Below are 14,603 nucleotides of genomic sequence, written 5' to 3' on the forward strand. Positions count from 1 at the left end.
CAATTAATGTGAGCTCGTTCTGAGCGTGCGCTCTAAACATTGCCCTCAAATATGGCGTCCAATGAATACCTCCTATAATCTGGTCAATACGAAAGTGCCGAAATATATATATATATATATATATATATATATATATATATATATATATAGATATATATATATATCGCAGTCCTCGGGAATATTACGTTTCTTCAAAATGGCGTGCAGAAATTCAACATTTTATTTTAAAGGGGCTCGCATAGTAGGACCCATGCAAGCATGGAATACACCAATGCACACCGATATATCGGGCTTGGGCATACAAGTTCCCGAGTTTCTAATTGGTATTAATTATTGATAAATTATTGCCGTCTATAAATATATTCCGGCGAATATAACGATCTATGCGGTTGTTCGGCTGAACTCAATAATCTACTGAGTTTTGCTCAGAGCTTCCGAGAGAGGGCGCAAGAGGTGAATGTCCCAGAATGTTGGGGAATCGATGATCGCTCCTACTCGTGTAACTTTAATTTATGCCGTAATAAATATGGTATTTTCATGTATTATGCTAATTGTGTTACCTTTCAGAAGAAAAAAAAAGTTTGGAAAAGCAGGGGTGCCGTCATTGCTCGCCAGAGCTTGGTAACTTCGGGGATTGCATGACTGCTGTTCCAGTCAATGCAATGGAGAATAAAATGCGTTCTCACCGCTCCCGCGATAAACGAGTGTCCACATGATCATCTCCCGTTCCGTTGACACAGAGTTATAACTTATATTTATAGGTTCGTCCAGCCTTTTCGAGAACAAAGCTCGCCGCTGAAGCACACGATAACGCTACTGGGGATTTTCTCTTTCGAAGCTCGCAGCAAACGCTTTTGTTCCACTGGTCTCGTGAGCAAACAGTGAATTCGGGTGATCGCGGGTGCGCATTCATGTATATAATGTATCTACTGAAAACAGCGCAATGGACGCGAGCTGTGAATCGAGTTCATAAGATCAAGAACCAAATTTGTCCCGAGTACGTTCGTCCTCTGCCATCGTGCTTATTTTAACTTCATCATGTCTCGTGCGTGACACAGTGGCAGTGCACGCAAGCTACGACGCTTTTCCAGTCCTTTCTTATACAGATCGTTGATCTTCTGGAAAGTTCCAGTTTATTTTCGGCTGTTGTCGTGTGTTCTGGTTCAGAAGCTCGCTGAGTATTGCCCGTGTATAAACGCAGCCGCTACGCACTGCTTCACCCTGCCGTTGCAGACACAGAATGTGTGGTTCCTTCATCTTTTAGTTGCAGGCACACGTTCGCCCCATAGAACATGCCCGTTGTATACATTCGGCTACAATTTTCCTTCCTGACAATATCTACTCACTTATAGACCTTTCCAGCGGCAGTCTCGAACGAGGCGAGCGGGCAAAAAATGCTGAGTCACTGAGCTGTGAACGCGCGCGCAGCGTCCGATATACCCCACAGCAGATCAACAGCGCATGCTTGGAAGGCGTTCCACAGCCCAGCAGACAAAGATGGCAGCGCGCAGGAGGCGATTTCTGCAAAGGTTATACCTTGTAGTTCAGGGGGTTAAAAAATGAAAATGCCAAAACATTACGGTCGTGTGATAGCTGTAGTAGGCTATCAACATGATGGGTAGATGATGAGTCAACATTTGTTTTGTAATCACAATAGTTGACGTACTTTTTTTTTTTTTTTTAGGCTATGTGAAAAGGAAGTGAAAAAAAGATCTGCCCGTACCTTTATTATTTTTTTTTTTGTCTCTTTGGGTTCTCTGGAGCAAACGGCGTCAGAACATACTCGCTTCTCGCTCTTTGCCTTTCCCCAAAGCGCAGTATCCCCCACCCTGTCCTCTACAAGGTGGCGTGCCGATCTGTTTGCTCGTCTATTGATCTTTCCTACACAGAAGGACGCAGTCTGTTTTAAGACTCTACAATGCTCAGTTGGTTCATTCAAGCGCTAAACTAAGCGTCTGGGATGCCCAATCCGTCGACGATCCGCATATGGTCTCCGAACGCTCGCTTCGGTGTCGAGCCATTGTTACGAGGATCCCCATCACTGCAGACGGCAGACTCCGAGACGGCCCTCTTTCTGCGAGCACGGCACCAGGCATGCGGGCAAGCTGGGCGCTCTCTCACAGCGTGCAGCGCTTCTAAACGAACAGAAAGCCTTCGTGAGGCGCCGCAGGCGAGAGCGGCCATATGGGCAACGTCAGAACGATGCCGACTGAACGGCGGCGCGCCATCGCGAACCACTTAAATTCGACAATTAAGAAAGCCGAAGCCTGGATATATCTTTTTCCCCAGTGGGAGCCTTTATTTGCTCGGTCACGTCGTCTTCTTGGTGTAGCTTTGCTAAAAAAAAAAAGAAAAGATTTATTGACGGAAAAAAATACGCCCCTCTCTTCAGCTTCGCTGTCATCTCAGAGTCAGACGAGAAGCCTGACCAAGGCCGTCCGTCTACCCAGCAATTAGTGCCTACGATTACTACTTTGCTTTCTCTTTGAACCCAACTCACACTTCTCTCCCTGCATTTATTCGTTTTTTTGTGTCTTTTGGACTTATTTTTGCTATAGGTTGGACTCAAGCTCGCACTGGACAACTGAAGGAACTCCCTGCCGTTCTAGTCGTGCGAGCTACTCTGTACGGGTTCTTTGTCCCACTAGAACGACAAGCAACAGAACACGGGTCGTTCATGTGTCAAATTAATTTTCTTAGCAATCTTACTGGTACCTGAGCGTTACCGACTGCCCACGACAAGGGCGTCTGTACGAACAGTTTACTGAGGTAGATTGTTCGTGTTACCAAGAAGGTTATTTATAGTCGTTGTCAGGTTCAGAGACGCGTGGCGTGGTTAGTTCCGTGCATCTCATTACCCCTCCACAGCCAATCAGATTGCCGTATTAGCCGATAGGGACGACCGAGGACCAATTACGAGGCTTTCCAGACCTCCGGAAAAGGTGGATTTCTACCTTTTCCGGGGAGCAAGTTTCTTGTCTATTAAAAAAATTAGCATGCTTATTTCGCCAGCTATGAAAATTGTGACTTTTCACATACTGACTACATGCACCGCAGCGAGCGATGTACAACACGACGAAACGAATAAAAGATACGTTTGGTCGCAGAAAATAAGAAAACAAGTAAGCAAAAAAAAAAAAAAAAAAGCAGGGTGAGAAAGACAAGATCAATTTCGCGAGCTTAAATCGTTGTGCTACACTGGAGTGCCATAGACGTATTTTAGTTGATGTCTAAACAATGACTAAGTAAAAATCTTGGTTACTTCAGAAAACTCGTGACAAAAAGAATTAGCTAGGTGGGATTTTCGCTTTTGTTTTCGCATAATATTGTTTCTAGCAAGTGTTGCCAGCCTAAAGGCTTGTCAAAGGTGTACGCCATATTTGATATTTTCCTTAGCCTTGGTTTTTGGGTGTAATGACCTTACAAGTCCATCTTTCCAAAAATAGTTTGTGACAATTGAAAACAAAATATATTCCTTCGTCGACGGCCAGAAAAAAAAAAAAAAAAAAAGAAACCCAAACGAAAACAGACTCAGAAAACTCGGTAAGCTGACAAAAAAAGGAAAGAGCGAAAATTCGGCGCCTGGTTCAGTATGCCTCTCTTTTTGTGTTTTCTCTTTTCAAAACACCGCGCGCATTCCAGTTCTTGTTTTTTTTGAGTCGCCAAAGACCCAGCTGTCCCCCGCATGCTGCGACCGGCCGATTGCGAAGAGACAAGCGAAAAGAAAAGGATTTGACAGGACCTAAGAAAAAACAAAAATCACGAAAGAAATAAACAAGGGCGTACGAAGCGGCAAAGCCAGACGTACTTACCACACCAACCTAAGCCAATCCGTGCCGAAACAAACAGCCACGGGGTCGTGCTCCAACCATCAGCGGCCATCAGGCGCAGAGTAACAAAAACACCCGATCCCCGAAAAGGGAAGAAAAAAAAAAAAAGGAGGAAAATTAAAGAAGTATTTTAAGCCGGCGTCTGCAGCTGCTTGGCTTTCCTTCTTTGAATTACATTTTCTTTTTCTTTTCTGTTTTTGTTCTTTTCAAGATCTGTGCGACGTGGTGAAGATAATTCGGGAGCGTTTCCGTTCCCGAAGAGAAGCAAATTATTAATTTTTTAAGGTTTTTGTTGTTTTTAGGGCGGCCTGTTTTTTTCACATATTCGTTACGCCTCGTCTACAACGCTTTGTCGGCTTTTTGTGCGGCTTCAATTTTAGGAACATATCCAACTGCATTCCTAAATGTCGAACGTCAAACTGTAGAGAAACGAGAATGTGTAGATTATCATCTCGGGGTTGTAGCTGCTGTGAAGCATTTTGTACGCCATTTGTAAAGGCTGCAGTTCGCCCGAGTTCGTTAGCGTAGCCATAGGGAACAAAGGCGTTAGCGAAACGCCAGACGTATCCTTCGACGCGTCGGGCGATTCATCGTGCGTGAGCGTACCCCCTGACGCCATGATTGGTGTCATGGGAATTAACTCGTTGTGATAAGTTAGTTTTTATTTTATTACGAAAAACTTTAACACTGTGATGCCTCCGTCGTACCTATCTTTTCAGCGTTTGTAGCACGTGGAAAATAACTTCCGTGAGATAGCCAGTCGTATGCCTCTATGTTTGAGTCTTGATCTGGTCATTCGTCTTGACGCAGATTCTTGGAACACTCTCAGGACGATTTCTTCCAACCGCAAAGAGCCCAAAGCAGCATTTTTTTTCCCTTCTTTTGCTGTAGGTTTAAGTATAACTGAATGTATGTCAAGTTAATAAATACTTGAATCAAAATCTTCGAGGCTTCATTGTGAGCATTATAAGAGCGGGGCTATGTCTAACGATATTTCTCTAGTCTCCCCCGCACATACAAACTGTTCCTCGGTTTGCTAAACAATTTCCGACTCTCATACATACGCTATGGCGTGGAAACGCGTAACCGAAGGAAGCGCGAGCACACTGAACGTATGTCACGCACCATCAGAGTTAGTTCCGGACCTCTCCCGTTACATCCGACTGAGAAACGACGACACGTAGAACACCAGAAAGCAAGAAAGAAAACGCACACAGCACCGACGTTCCGCACAAAACCGGAGGCGACACAAACCAGTAGGGCGCCCTCTGACCGCCAATATGGCAACCGAAAAACTCGCTCGCATACTTTTCTGCGCTGCCTCTGCCCTCCCGCCGCGGCAGCCATGCAAACTCTCAAAACTAACCACCAAAAAAAAAAAAAGAAAAGGTAGAACCGGGAGAGGGAAACGGACGAGGGGGAGGAGAAGGGGGCATCCTCTCCTCTCCCCTGCCGTCTGTTCCACCTCCTCTCCTCCTCGAAATGCTCGCCCCCGGAGAAGCAGCCCACAGCCAGCTCGAAAGAGCGAGCAGCCAGCCAAGCGAGCATCCGACCAGGATCCTTCTCGCACGGCCCGAAGCAGTAGGACGGCGTCATCCACGCACGGAGAGCCGTTTTCTGCGGGCTTGATTCTTTGTTGCCGGCGAACGTCGTCGCCGTCGACGATCGACGACAACGCGCCGTGGGGAGACGACGTTCGTTCCTTCGCGGCCTGTGAGTGTGCTACGACGCGCCATCGGCAGGAGACGCCAAGAAGAAGATACGTTGGTCGGTGTTGTTGGGTGTGCGTGGCCCGGCCATGCGGTGTCTCGGTGGCGTTCCGGCGGCGGCGGCGGGACCGTGAGTGCTCCCTTCAGGCAGGGGAGGAGAGGTGGAGGGTGGTGTCGTCGACGGTTTCTCTTGGGACGTCCCGCGGACGGTGACTCCCGGTACTGCGGTCGGAGTCGCGCGGCGGCCGCGATGGCGGATGTGGGACAGTTCCCGGGCGGATAACTCTCTGAACGAGGTGAGGAGAGGGCTTCTTTTTTTAGGCACTCAATCCCGTGTCGTGTGCGCGTGGTTGTGGGTGTCGTATTCGTCCGTGGCAGGCAGCAGCAAGCAACACGCTGCTCTCTTTGTGAGAGCCGGAGGCGCCGCTGTTTTCTCCCTCGCTTCGAGTCGGGCGTGTGCTCTAGCTGCCTCTTGCGGTATTTGGGAGTGGGTTTATTTTTAGTCACACGTCACTCTATGAACGCGACTTCTTTTCTTTTTTACGCTTGTTTTTCTTCTCCATTCACGTTTTGTTTGCTTGCTTGTTTTGCTTCGCGTTTTACGGTGCCGTTGACCGCTCGCTTGGATGTTTCAGCCGCCGTTGAAAATTTTGTACACCGCGCCCGACCGCTTTTGAAAAAAACTGCGATGGAGCCTGCCCCGTCGTGTCAAAAACACGAACTAGCTTGCTCGTTGAAGTTTCACTGACCGATCATCGCGATATGGTACAGCCTGAAAACAGAACAAGTCCGAGATTTTCTTGTTTTTTCATGATAGACAAGCACTCACAAATATGTTAGGGTGGGATTATGAGCTAACGCGTGCCTCCATTCAGCATATACGATGGATTGCCCTGGCGCATTGAATGACGCAACCTGTCGCCCACTGGGTACAGAGCTACTTGTCGGGCATCCACCTGCTAGAGTGGCAAGCTGGATTTTCTTTCGATCATCTAGCTTGGCCTAAGCCGATGCTAACCTACTACTCTACTCTGCTGTGGCCCAAGGGGTGACTGATTTAGTAGAGAATACAACAGGCATCGGGAAGGTGGTGAAACAAGGCATAGGTGATTTGGCTGGTGGCGTAAACGGATGGAAAGAATAATTATTTCATTATTCCCTTACCTACGATACAGAGCGTAGTTCAGCGCACCCAGTTGGGAAGACTCGCTTGCGTCACGCGAACTTGAATTATTAGGAATGGTACTATGACAAGTCTTCTGCCTTTATATATATATATATATTTCTATACGTCGATATTGACTGCCGAGAGTGAAAACACTAGCTAGATAGCGCAAGCCGCAGCCCGATGTCAAGGGTTCAACCGTATCCATCCATCTAGCTAGACCCTCGGACTCTCATTTGAAACGTGTTCCATTCTTGATGTGAATCTCTATACGCACGCTCCCAATAAATAGTTTGTAGACTTCTGAAATTTGCGATCTGCTTGCGAAATAAAATTTAACAAAGCGAAACTTGACAGTGCAGTTCACCACATGTATGGTATTGGACCATTTGTACAGCGTACCTCTGCTCGTGATCCTTTCTAAGTTTCAGGCTGTTTATTTAGCCAGTGCTTTATGGGTAGGTATAGTAAAACCCCGTTTTCGCGCAACTTTTTTTTTTTTTTGGTTTGGGGGGGGGGGGGGGGGGGGGGCGTTAGCAGGAGTGGGATTCAACCAATCGTTTTCCAGTTGCTCGAACCCATCGTGTTTTTTTTTTTTTTTTATTATTAATAATCTTCCAAATTTTTTTTTTTTTTAGATTGCTACCCAGATTTGTTGACAACTTTCACTTTGGATGTTTTAGCAGGTCGTGTTTCCGATGGAATGACACTGGTGTCGCGCCTCACGCTGCTCCGTCGGGCCCTGCTTCGAGGCTATTCTCAGGGTTGCCAGATAGCTCCTAACTGATATAGCCAAATGACTAATCAGTGTAGCCCAAAAGTAGCCAAAACTTGTATACTGCGTTTACAAGCAGAAGGCGAAAGCTCTGCTTCTGTATGTGTTTAGATGAGAGACAGTATGCAAAGTCAAAGTATTAAGAGACCCAGAAAACAGTTTATTTCAAATAATAAAACCAAAAGATCATGTGGACACATTTGGACAGTCTCATGCTATGAACAATACTATGAGGAAGCATTTGTCCCACTCGTACTAGCTTCGCTGGAAGGTGAACGTTTCGCTCGGCTTAAAGAAAAAAAAAGACTTCACATAAAAGATGTTTTTCAGGGTTTCTTGAGATATCCTACAGTATACAGAAGGAAAAGGGACAATTTCGAGGATATCGTGTAAAAATTGGACATAGCCCAAAAATAGCCGCGCGTAGCGACATAGCCAACCGCAAAATTTCGACGCCAAACCTTTCACTAGTTAGCCCAATTTGGCTATTCATAGCCTAATCTGCTAACCCTGGCTATTCTTGACTTCTTTGGACGAATGGATGGATGCATAACCGTTGTACCCTTTATACCGGACAGTAGCTTGCGCCACCTAACGATGGAAGCATCGCCCACATGACATCATGGGCGGCGTGGGAGAAGTTATTTGTACCTAGGATAAAACTGGCAACGTCCGTCGTCTTCGCGATACCTTCTGTTGCCTCTGTTTACGCCCCATTGGCCCCGATGCTACTTTTCCATATGCGGAGTTCGATCAACCTGTTTTGTGTAGGACAGGTGGAAAGCTAAGCGGAACTGCTATGGCGTCATTCAACGACGGTTGTCCGGCATCACGCTCCGTTATCTTGTTTTAGCCACGGTGCGCACTTCCTTCGCAGTAGAAGCGATTTGATTGCTAATTTTTTTTTTTTTTTTTGTTATGAGTATAACCCCGATCTCCCCTCACATACCACGGACACATCAATATTGCATCTATCCAACTCCAGTCACTTTAGTGCGCGATTCAACACAGTGAACTGGGAATCACTCGGGGTTCGTCTTTGACGACGTGGTTGGCGAATGTGCCGCCGTCGCAGTCGGTGCTGCCTTGCCTCACGGCGAATCACGAGAGCCGTGCTCTGAGGAGTCGCTGAGAGATTGTCAAAGCGTGGCGACAGCATCCCGTGACGCTTGAGCTATCTACACAAACCGACTTACGCAACTCGGAAATTCAGGTTGCGCTACCACGACAAGGCGCTGAGTATGACATCTGCGGTGTCTTTTTGTTTATTTTTTTGATAATGCGATTTGAAGCTTTTCATTCGGAGAAAGTCAGACAAGAGAACGGTGCCGTGTTACGAAACGTTACGAAATCACACACCGCTCCAGCCGCCGCAGTTCGTCGCAAGAGCCCGATCTAAGTATAAAAACAAGATACACTTTGAAAGTACGGGATATTTAATCGTCATCCTATATCCCATTTCTCGTTAAGGCGTACGACCACATCCAGCGTTAATCACGGACACGCACAAAACAACAAGCGCAGGATCACGTCGCATCTACCATGCGTAAGAGCAGATGCTGTCCTGAGATACTTTAAAACAGTCGTACGCATCTCGACACATAGTTTCCTCATTTTTGAAAAAAAACTGGAGACGGACGAAAAAGGAAACAAACACAAAACATCTATTACGCAGCAACTAAACTTTATTGGTCAAGGTCGTATTTATACCATCTGCCGCACACGCTCCCGTGACCGTCAGCTAGGGTACATCTCGTCTTGACCTTCCATTCAAACCAACGACCTCCACTCGTACAAGGCACGTAAACCTACCCTCCCCCTCGCACATTTAGCCAGAGACCGACCCGGCATAACCCTTTCTGTCCGTACAAAGTATCCACGGTGCCTGATAACGTTGCATGAACAACAAAACCGTTTCCTTCAACCAAGATAAATGAACCGAAAATTACAATAGCAGAAAACTTTATAAGGATGCCTCAAGCATCGATATCGTCACTTCCAGTGTGGACGAAAGCATTGTTTTGCCGTCGCGTTTTGCCTCCCATCTATTATTGCACTATTTGTGGGGTGAACTGTTTTATTATTTTTTCCTCCTCGCCTATACCAGATATGCTTACCTGGACCCCCGGACCAATTAGCCACCTCCCTCTTATCACCTGACCCTACTCACTCTTTCATACATATCCTCACTAATGGATCTGTTTCTGTGGAGGCAGACATGAATACGTTACATTCAGGCATTAATCTACTATGTGTAGACCGAATCTTTATCAAACAATGATGCTTCTAGGTCTCGGGACCGCCACGCCGTTTGTTTCCGAAGCCATTCCGGCCATTTTCTTCAAATCGCGAACGACCCGAGTGTCCCCGAACCGTGAAACTTTGGATAATGTGCATCGGCGTGGGTTGAATACGCTGTTGCATTGTGTCACGGCTGGTGGATTACGATAGACTTACACGCCGATTGTCCCTCGCCGTCGGCGGTGTTGAGCCAGCGTCCTGAATACGCGGGACATTGGGCCACCGCCATGAAATTCTGTGTGTGTGTAGGAAACGCGAGTTTGCGAAGGAAAATCCAGTTCAATATGAGTCCTTCTTGTGCTGTGTGTGAAGATGAGCATAGTAAACGCGCATTCCAAGAAAGACGGGGCACGACTTTATCATTCCAGTTTAGTTGCTTGTGTAATTAACGCAACTCAGTCACCTGGGATTTAAAGTTAGATCGTGGAGCTTTTTCCGGATTGAATCGAACGTATACAACGAGCCGGAAGCAGACTGTGCATTGGAAACTTCGTCTAGCATTCGCTATATCCGTTTTCACCCGAAGAAAAAAAAGGGCGTTTTGCCCGTTGTTCATACGCCACGCAAAGTAGTTCTTACGGGATTTGGTTTTCGGAGGAAGAAGCGATGCTTTTGGCATTTGAAACGTATGCGTCTAGATAAGATAACATATATCGAATTTAAAATGATCCTACATATACCTTAAATCTCTACATAAAGAGGGCGATTAGTAATCCTCCGCGCGGAGCCGGACTTATTTTGCCCCGGTTCTTGAGGTGAAAACGGGTATAGATGGCTGCGGAAGTGGAAATTTCACGACGAATACTTACTTAGGGTCGAACTATTCGTCAACGTTTGACTGGCCCAGCCTCTGGCCACTTTGTGCCTGAGTGACAAGCAGTGGAGAAGTGTGCAGTTCCATTCCCTCACCAATAGTACGTGTGCTTGCGTATGCAGTGAGCTATCCCATCAGGACCACTTCTCGGTTCCAGTCGACAGAAAACTGGGTAGTAGATTTACTTCACTACCGGCCGTCTTGCGCGATAGTTGTGCCGTTTTAAGAACAATGAAAAAACTGTGGGTACGCAGGCGAGCTGGTGGATGTTGATCATGATGTAGAAATCCCGAGTCTGTGGTAAAAGGAAATAAACGCAGTAGCTGAGTTTGAGACGTTCTTTTCCCCTGTCTTCCTTCTTCGACACCATTTCCTTGCTTTTACCACAGTCTCGGGTTTTCTACATCATGATTAAGCCCAATATCGTGTTTGCGCAGCCGGTGTGCACAGACTGCAACGAGAGATATGCCTGTCGGAACTATCGGGACACTCACGATATACGGTCAAGGGGCGTTCCCCGGTGCTTTAGAGCGGGCCCCCGAGTAAATGCGTGCGTGCTCGACTTCCAATGTGGAGCGGCGCGCAATCGGATCCGGTTTCTTCGCGTGACGGCTTCAAGATTTTATGTCTTCATCGGGAGGGCGTACCGACCGAAGACTTCAAAAATTACGAGACAGTTCTCCGGTCAACAAATGCGGGCTGGAAAGCCAGCGTCGTTCTGCATACTGCCCGGCTGCGAGGAGTCTGTAGGAGGGCGGTATGCTCGTGCCCGGAGGAAATGGGGTCAAGATTTCCTCACTTGGTTTCGCTCGGCTTTTGCGCTATGGCCAGACGCGGGTATTTTTAGTTTAAGCAGATTCTGCGCGTGCTCACACGCACTCAAGGAACGGCAGTGATGCTTCGTCGCTCATAAACATTGTCAACGTGACTTCGGCTGTGCATTTCTGAGAGCGACTCTTTCGTCGATATTTCATGGACGTATACGCCTCAACGTGATGCGGGGTTCGAAGCCAGTATGCCGATTTCTCGAAGCTTCTATCCAACGTAGTAAGACCCAAAACAAGGAAGTCACTGTTTGAAGCAGGAGTTAAGCGGAACACGCCAGCGTGACTGCAGTATCGAGCTGTTGAGTAACTTCACAGTTTAGCCGAAGACCGATCTTGTTCGTGGCTGGACAAACTGTGGTGTGGTCTGTATTTTAAAGCTTAGCTGGGTCGTTTGTAAACAATGAAAACACATCGCAAATGAACAGTCAGTGTTTACATTGCTCAATATCTTTTTGTGGTATTAGTCAGTGAGACTGTAAATGGAAGTCACAGAAGTCAATAGACGCGTACAAGTGGATTGTCTCGCGTTTCACTGGAATGGTATATTGCTGCCACGATGCAATGACCGCTTCCATCTTGCATTGACATTCCATCATTTGCAATCATGGTGATCTTGCCACTAAGCGCACACCTTATGCTTTTTTTTTTTCACCGCCGATTTTGTTTTTGTTAACGACAAGTAGTAATGACCTCCAGCATGTTGGGATGACGTCAGGTGCAAGTCATGTATACGCGATAACATGGCGTGTATTATAACATAGCCATGCTGCGCGAACTGGTGACTTCGACGACGGAACGATATAATATAATAACGACGAAGCGCGTCACTTAAATTGCATGTCGGAGGCTGATTCCGCGGGCGCGGCTGGCGGCAGGTGCACGGCCACCCGGGCCCGAACCTCGCGTCGGTCACTCTATTGGGCAGGGGCCAGGACTTCGGGTCCACTGCCAAGACGCTCCGGGCTCCGCTGTATTTAGAGCGCCCTTTTTATACGCTGCAAGGTCGTCGCTGTAGCGAGGGGGAAGTGGCATGCGTCGCACAGTCTCGAACGCCGGCTCACCGCGGGAATGGGGCGAGTGTCGACATCATCGACGGCTGTTCGATGCATCGCGTATGTCGTTGTTACGTTTCGGCTTTGTTTGTACAGTTTCACGATGGAGCAGTCTTCCCTGAGAAAAATAAATCTGAAACTGGGTTTCCGTCTTCGTGGTATGTTCTAGTAAATCTACTCTCTAGTTGGCTTAAATGTTGCTCTTTCTAATCCAAGCTGTACAAGCTCTCTCTCTCTCTGTCTTTTTTTTTTTTTTCCTTAAGTATTATTTAGAGTTTTAGCGCTGAAACTTTCGGTTACTCATTTCACTCCTACCACGTCCCAAAAATACGGAAGCCTTTTTTTTTTCTTTCTTACTTCAGGAACAGCAAATAAAATGTCGGCTAATTGATATGAAAAACATTAAAAAAACATGGCGGGCGTTAAGAAGTTTTAAGTCATTATAGATCACCTGTTGTATGCATGGCTAGACTGAAGAGTCTGCCTCCCTCCCAAGGAGTGTCGGGCGTCTTCGCTGTAGGCGAGAAATTTAGCCAGTGCATTACGACGCGTCGGAATTTATAGCGAAGCAAAACGATGAGTTGGTGTGTCACCAACGTCTGATCACGTCTCCAGTGATATCACGTTATCTATATTTGCTCGATGACACGTGCCTCTCCAGTTTTCGCAAATCTGTTTTAAACAGAGCAAGCTCCGTCCCTTGCAAGGGGCTCTATCCTTACTATTTTTCACCCGGTATAGACTTTTGCGCCGCTCAGTCACCACCCTGGCAAAAAAAATGCTGAGTCACTGAGCTGTGGACGCATGCGCAGAGTCCAATATACCGCACAGCAGATGAACAGCGCATGCTAGAAGGCGTTCCACAGCCCAGCAGACAAAGATGGCAGCGCGCAGAAGGCGATCTTTGCGAAGGGGGCGCGCTGGTCAGGCAAAATGGCGGGCGAAAGGATGTCCTTTTCATCGTTCAGCGCGCGGACCCCCATACATTTCTTGCACTGCAGCGTAATATCGGTGTGACATAGGGAAGCAAGAACAATTTTTCGACGGTAACAACCTTTTCCTAGTCAGTGCGTGGGAATGACACGGCGGAACCATAGAATAAATTACAGGAAACGAGGTTTGTTTGTATCTGCCTTCGAGAACCAAGCAGCGATAGCAGACGATAGAGTCGATACGATCTCCTCTCATGAGCTTCTCGGTGTTGCCGCTACGCGGCGTCGATTTCGCTGAAATCGCTAAACTCTCTGACGTCACTCTACTGCGGTGGCGCTGCTGTCGGCACTGCGCATGCGCAGAAGCTTCCCTCGACGCGAATCTGGCTCCTGCGCAGCAGTGCGCTGGTGTATATGCTCCGCTTCCGTTCGGAGGGCAGTAGTTCAAACGAGTCGAACACTGACCGCTGGTTCCTGTCAAAACCATAGCTGTCGTTTTTTCTTTCTTTTATTTCTTTGTACAAAGCGTGATTTAGAGCGCCCGAACGGATTGGCATCGTCAGTCACGGTTTACGAAGCACAATCCTTATTCTCCCCATATATTTTTTTTTTGTTTGTTTTTGTTGCAGAACGATTGGTCATTTTATTTTAATGTAATTCGCATTAGCTTATCTGTTCGCGCGCCATATACGCAGCGACGGGCTGTCCCAGAAAGCCTCTTTCGACGGCCGTGGTCGTTGATTTTATATTCGCATAACTCGTTTCGAGCACTCGGCTGTTCCACTCCGCCTGGTTCCTCGCCGGTCAACTCGCTGCCGATTCTCGGAAGAAACCGTGGCAGGGCAAAGACTTGGCGCGCTGCATTCTTCCCGCCGCGCGAATGTGGGGAGAGAGCGCTGCAGTAAAAAGAAATGGCGGCGACGCGATTTATGGAGTGTGAAATGCTCGCCTGCCAGGCCTTTTCGGAGGTACTCGCTGTCTCTTTTCTTTTCACCTCCGCTCTCTCTATCTCTCTCTTTACCTCTCCATGTATCTCTTTCGAAGATACTAGTGCCATCGTGAGAACTTTACATCCTGGAACTTTTCTGCAGCCCGCCTGGGCACAACTTCCAGGAGACCGCTATCCTCGTGGTTACCAACTAGTTAGAATACCCGGAATGTTTAAAACAAATTCGCAGCTATTCCACAGATAGGGTCA

General features: G+C 47.3%; 1 protein-coding gene across 5 annotated transcripts in view; it reads left to right on the forward strand.

The window, feature by feature from the left end:
- Positions 1-14,603, forward strand: part of LOC8042599 — a 213,463-nt gene that overhangs the window by 39,263 nt on the left and 159,597 nt on the right. For 3 of the 5 annotated variants that reach the window (XM_040220003.3, XM_040220002.3, XM_040220004.3), the window contains exon 1: positions 5,334-5,835. The exons of 1 other annotated variant lie outside the window; for it this stretch is intronic. The gene's annotated coding sequence lies outside the window, so the exon portion shown is untranslated. Of the gene's footprint in view, positions 1-5,332; positions 5,836-14,603 lie in introns of those variants that run through there. One more of the 5 variants, XM_040220001.3, reaches the window with a different exon arrangement.

The sequence above is a fragment of the Ixodes scapularis genome, unplaced genomic scaffold (assembly GCF_016920785.2).
Source record: "Ixodes scapularis isolate PalLabHiFi unplaced genomic scaffold, ASM1692078v2 PGA_scaffold3__209_contigs__length_174095766, whole genome shotgun sequence".
NCBI classification, from domain to species: Eukaryota; Metazoa; Arthropoda; class Arachnida; order Ixodida; family Ixodidae; genus Ixodes; species Ixodes scapularis.